The following is a 6,710-nucleotide window of genomic DNA, read 5'->3' on the forward strand; positions in this document are numbered from 1 at the left end:
AGGATGTGAGTCTCTGCTGTGTTGGATGAGAGAAGGTGCTGAGACTGATGTCGGTGCTTTAGGGGGAAGAGTGTCAGTACCCCTGGTCGGAACTGAAGACTTGAAAAGAACACTCCTCATCACCTCGAAAGCCGACCCTCCCAGCTCTGAGCATGCCCCCCACTCCAAAGGTGGAGAGGCAGTCCTCAGTGCTGAGGAGATAGGCTCCGAGGCAGATGTGGGGTCCAAACTGACCTGAGCCGAAGCACTGAGAGGTAGGCTCAGAACCAAAGAAGTTTGGGTCCAAGCGTCCCCCTCGGGCCCAGCCGGAGCACTTCGGACCCTAGACCCCATGGACAGCACCAAAGGGGTTGGAGTGGATATTGGAACCGAGAGACCAACTGAGGTAGCTGGAATTGACCTTTCCACAACAAGTGGCACCGACATCTCTGGCTCTGATGTGCCAGAGTGGCTCAGAGGAGGAACATCAACAGGGTGTATGGGCAAATTAGGCTCCAAAGCAGACTGGGACAGAGCCGAAAGTAAATTTGTCAGTGCCGAAGTCTGGAGGAGTCTGTGCACCACTCTCTCAAAGTCCTCATCAGAAAGGCTCCTAGAGGATCTGGAGGATAAACTTGGGGACCTAGACCGCTGAAAATAGGTGATCTGAGTGTCGGAGAGACCGGGCAGAGTTCAGCTAACTGGCTCCGAGACACAGACTCAGTTATTGGCTCCGAAACTCCTGGAACCCAAACTGATTGTTCCACATCAGAAACCTCTGTCAGCACCCAAAACCAGTGGATCCGAAGAGGATGTAGTCAGTTTGGCAATCTTCTCTGGCGGCTCCGACGACATCGAATGAGTGGGAGACCGCCTTTTAGTGGATTTGGCTTTGCCTTTTTTTGTAAGATGGTGACTTGGAACTGGAGGATGAAGAAGCCAACTCATCCTCAAAAGAATGCTTTAACAGGCCTTTCAAAATTAGTTTGTTCTTTCTCTCTTGAAGAACATGGGGACTACAGGCATGACAAAATGAGCAAGACTCTTGAAGGTGAATAGCACCTAAGCAGTAGACACAAAGATTATGCCCATCTGTCAAAGACATTTTCTGGGCACACAGTACATTTTTTAAAGCCCGAAGGCTTGTGGTCCTTAGTATCCTTAGACATATTTGTACACTGATTAAACACCAATGTCAGAAACCAAGTAAAGAGCAAACAAGGACTACCTCTAACTAAACAGTTAGTCCTGTGGTAACAACAAAGACAGACAGAGGTCTAGGTCCTCAAACTTAAAAAGGCCTAACCCTAAGAGAAGAAGGAAATAACAGACCGAGGACTAGGTCCTCTAACTTAAATGGGCCTAGCCCTTGGTGAAAAGAGAGAGAAACAATGATTAAGCAATCCGCACAGCAAAGGAGAGACAAAAGCGATGCAGGGATACAAACAAAAGGCCAACGGAAGGACGGCCAATCAGCAAAAGCACAAAACAGCACAAACAGAGCAAACAATGTTAAAAAATTGTCTAAAACAGACACAAACCAAGAAAAAAGACAAAATCCACGACTAATCACTGTAAATGCAACAAAGACCAGTGCAAGATAAACCACAGCAAAAATGATTTATTTTAGTGCTTTTGTCGGCCTTAAGCCATTGACATCATCAGAAATACACATTGTACCAATTAACATACTTAAATACTCACATGTTTATATCTATTTATTTATTTAATGACTTGTACAACATTATTTATGCCTTTCAGGTAACAGTGTTAGATCAGTGTTGACCAATTTACAATCTAGTATTGCATTTGAAGCACTATTTGATTAAATTAAATGAAGTTTCATAATTTTAAATAATGACAGGGGGGGGTTTGGATGATCATGTGATGGAGGTATGAGTATTTAAGTATGTTAATTGGTACAATGTGTGTTTCTGATGATGTCAATGACTTAAGGCCAACAAAAGCAGTAAAATAAATCATTTTTGCTGTGGTTTATCTTGCACTGGTCTTTGTTGCATTTACAGTGATTAGTCGTGGATTTTGTCTTTTTTCTTGGTTTGTTTCGTTTTGGAGACAGGCACCGGTATGGATAATGCTACAGCTGGTTCCCTAAGTGAACTTAATTTGTCAATAGGGAACCTTGCAGCACGTATACAGGTGCTGTCAGAACAAATTACGGACTTGGGCAGGAATCTTAGTGCCCTACCTACCACTTTTGGCTCTCATAATACTAACTTGAGTAGAATTAAGGAAACGCAGGATTCTACAATACCCCCAGGACAAGGAAGTCCTCTTCCTGACTCAACACCCTCTACGTGTTTTGCCAATGGTCGACAGGGAACAGGGGGGCGGCCTACTAACTTGCCTCAAGCAGGAACGGAGATGGCACCCTTTTCTTTGACAGAATGGATGAATGAAGGCGTTCAGCGTGAGTTTAGGAACACTACTCCCAGTAACAGCATTGGGACTGTTGACGAACAACTTGCATATTTTGAGAAGGAATTACTTAAATTTAAGAAGTTGCAAGTCGAGAACAATTATCTTAGAGAATGCCTGTCCAGAGAGCATGTACCAAAGGGACTGAGGACTTGGAGATATCCCACAGGTACAGTGCAAGGTTCAGACTTTCATAAAGACTTGATAGCAATGTTTAACAGGCATGGCTGTGAACTATTGGAATTGCTAATGAAAGATAATGATAGAAAAATGAATAATTTAAAAAACATTATTGACAAATATGATGCTAGGTTAAAAAGTGATTTATGTTTTTCATTTAAGGTAGACAAATATAGGGCAATTTTTGTGAATATCGACAAAACGATTGACGAATTGGTTAATAAAAAGAGTAAGAAACTTGAGAGAGTGAATATGAATCTGGAAAAGCATATCCCTTGACCAATACCAACAATAGATTACAATACATGGATGTTAACAGGGGTGATATTAACAATGATGGTGTGAATGTTGGTGGCGGGGGAAATGAAGTTAATGATGAATCAGCAGTCCCTTTAGAAGTACCCTTGAGAAGGTCAGAACGCCTACAGAATCGAATGAGGCAGACCAATTACAACAGGGAAATGGAGAACAATGGGAACTTCAGGAATTCTTATACCAACAGGGGTTACCATTACAGAGGACGGGGGAGGGGAGCATTCAACAGATGGTAAATGATGTCAATACGCAAATGTCTTCACAAATTATTACCAACACATACGGAGACTTTAAGATTTTCAACCTTAGTGAAGTGCATGTAAACATTGAATGGGCAGATTTGTTTCAAAAAGGCTTAAATTTTGTTCCTACTAAAGTTCCGGTGATTAAGACAATGTTATTAGAGCTTAAAACTTTTGTCAGGAAGTTGAATTTTAAATTTTATTTTGAGAATGAACAGGTGAATGTTGATGAAATACAATGTAAGAAATCTAGCACTTTTAATCCTCCCTTGCACTCTATAGTACATATATTTGAAAATCTGTGTTGTAGTTAGATTAGAAAATTAGTGAAACGTAAGAAACATGATTATATACCTAATTTAACAGATGATGAAAATCTATTACTTAAGCAGATTGTGAATAATCAAACTATTAGGGTTATAAAACCTGACAAGGGAGGGGGAATTGTGATTATGGATCAACGTTCTTATGTAGAAAAAATGTTGTTGCATTTGTATTGCGATAGCTATGAAGAAACATCTGTTAATGAAATTAACTTTGCCTATAGGTATATTGACATCACCTTGAATGACTTATTGATAGATGGGCAAATCACAAATAGTGAGTATAATTTTCTCCAGCAAAGTGCACCCAGGACACCGACAATATTCGGAATCCCCAAAATCCACAAAAACATAGTGGACCTCCCTCTGCGACCCATTGTAGATGCAAAGGCATTTAAGACTTATAATTTTGCAACATTTGTGGATTTTCATCTTTAAAAGGTTTTGGAAAAACAACAGCATGTGCTTAAGGATTCATGGGACTGCTTAAGTAAAATCAATGGGAATTTATACAGTGACAATTTAATTTTTGCCACTATCGATATCAAAGATTTGTTTACAGTCATCCCCCACGACACTGGCACATTGTGGTTTTATGACTTCCTATGTTCTAACACTTCTTTGAGTCACGTAAGGATTTTAATGTTTAGAACACTAATTGATTTAATTCTTAATAACAACTTTATAGTGTTTGATAATAAATTTTTTAAACAAAAGGTAGGAGTTGCAATGGGAGCGGCGTGCGCCCCCTTTTTGCAAATATAGTTTTAACACAATGGGAAATTAATTATGTGTTCAATAACGAGTTGTTCAAGTATTGTAAATTTTATGGTCGATTCTTGGACGATATACTCACTTTCTGGGAAGGTTCACAAGAATTTCTGGACAGTTTCTTCGATTACTTAAATGATATTACAACTTTTTATCTTTTACTATGGAGACTTCAATGGACAGAATTCATTTTTTGGATATAGAGATAAAGAAAGACAATAGTAATAAGTGTTTTATTTCAAGTGTCTATAGAAAGCTGACCTACTCCAACACCCCCCTTCACTTTGATAGTTGTCAACCCCTACACCAAAAAAGGTTTTTGGTGAAAGGGCAGGGGGTGCGGTTGGCTAGGATGGTGAGCGATATAGAAACATTTATCGAAGAAACTGAGAAAGTGAGGGATATGTTATTAAGAAGGGGGTATCCCGATGCATTTATTGACCCCATATTACAGGAAGTGAAAACAAAAAGATTTCAGAGATATTTTTTCCCATTGTTAGGTGTGCGTTTTAATGCTACTGGTGTAGACACTGTGAGAATGAATATTAGTCATATGAGTGACAATACAGTAAAAAGGTTTAACCGGGCTATGACCTTAACATTTAGCCCAGTTTTTTATGACATAAAGGAAGTTATCACCAACAATTGGAGCATTTTGACTTGTGATTCTGAACACAGGGAGAAGGTGGGTGAAAAACATTGGTTATTTATAAAAGGAACTCCAACATTTAAAATATAATTGAAAGAAGTATTTTCGGAGAGAGGGTAGGGTGAATGAAAAAATGTGGGCAATGTGCACAATGTTGTTATATTTTGGAAACAGATAGTGTTCATATTATGGGGTATGGGGACGTTAAATTGAAACAAAAGCTTAATTGTCTCAGTAAATTTTAGTTTACATCGCAATTTGTCAACACTGTAGACAGTTTTATATTGGAAAAACAAAAAATTCTCTAAATAAGCGTATATATCAACACACTTATGATATACATAGAGTTCATTTAAGGAATGCATTGGCCAAGCACATTTTTGAATGGAGTAGTCATTCTTTTAGATTCGCAGGCTTGGAGCAAATAGTGGACAAGGAAAAAAAGGGGGGGGGGTCCAAAAGAAACATACCTGGAGTATAGAGAGTTAATATGGCAGCTCAGGTGCAATGCAACAGGTCCCCCGGGTCTGAATGAGACTGTATTCATTTCTAATTTGTTAAAACTAAGATCAGACTTTCATATGTAAATGCTCCACCAATAAAAATGTTATAGGTATTTTTAGTGTCTTATGAACAATATTTATTTCTTTCAACCAAGTTCACAAGGTACTTATACAAGTATTTATTTATATTTGTATATTTATATATTCATTAATTGTTATATTGTATTGTTTATATCTTTATTTATTTAATGGTTTGTACAACATTATTTATGCCTTTCAGGTAACAGTGTTAGATCAATGTTGACCAATTTACAATCTAGTATTGCATTTGAAGCACTATTTGATTAAATTAAATGAAGTTTCATAATTTTAAATGATGACAAGGGGATGGTTTTTGGATGATCAAGTGATGGGGGGTATGAATATTTAAGTATGTTAATTGATACAATGTGTGTTTCTGATGATGTCAATGGCTTAAGGCTGACGAAAGCGCTAAAATAAATTGTTTTTGCTGTGGTTTATCTTGCACTGGTCTTTGTTGCTAAAACAGACACAGGTTATGAAAGATCACTAAATCAGTGAATACAGTTACTTTAGGAAGCAATAACTAGAAAAACGAGTAGAAAAAATGTTCCCTTAGCCACGGCCAAGAAGAAGCACGTCTGAGCTCAACGAGCGGCAAACGAGATCTGGGATACATTAGCAGTGCATTATGGGATACCTCATAGCCATGAGCCAACCAGAAGATTTTGAGCTACAGAATTGCAGAGTCAGAGCCGATGTTCGGCTCCAAACCCAAGTGTAAGAATGAAGGCGAGATAGGACTACAGAGCATCCATCCTTTTTCAGTGAATATCCAAAGCACAGAATTAAAGATGCAGTGCATTCAATAAATGTATTACATCACAAGCCTTTAAATAGATTGTTAGTGAATTATTGCTCATATGATTCATGGCAACATTTATCTTTTTTTGCTAGTACAAATATAGCCTTTGTTTTATTTCTGTGTCTGACACTGGGATATTTTGTTACTGTGAAATTTTGTTCTTGATGCTGTTCAAAGCAATGCCTTCTTAAAATTTAATTTGCATATATTTTAGCATACATGATGCATGGAAGTTATGCTGATGAATACAAGAGAGTACAAGAAGCAGAGAGTGAATGATTAATAAACAGATGACGTTCCCCAGGGGTACTGTGTTAGTAATGATACTGTCTCCCATTAAGGGTATAAGACAAGTAGCATTGGCAGATGACAGCAGTTAGACCCAAGATTAGCTGAGCTAGTAGATTAGCTGAGCTAGTGACC

General features: G+C 38.3%; 1 pseudogene; it reads left to right on the top strand.

Annotated features, from left to right (window-relative positions):
- The first annotated feature begins 2,903 nt into the window (after nt 1-2,903).
- LOC122806099 overlaps nt 2,904-6,710 on the top strand; it is a 4,704-nt pseudogene continuing 897 nt past the window's right edge.

The sequence above is a fragment of the Protopterus annectens genome, chromosome 7.part0 (assembly GCF_019279795.1).
Source record: "Protopterus annectens isolate FY-2018-M chromosome 7.part0, PAN1.0, whole genome shotgun sequence".
NCBI classification, from domain to species: domain Eukaryota; kingdom Metazoa; phylum Chordata; order Ceratodontiformes; family Protopteridae; genus Protopterus; species Protopterus annectens.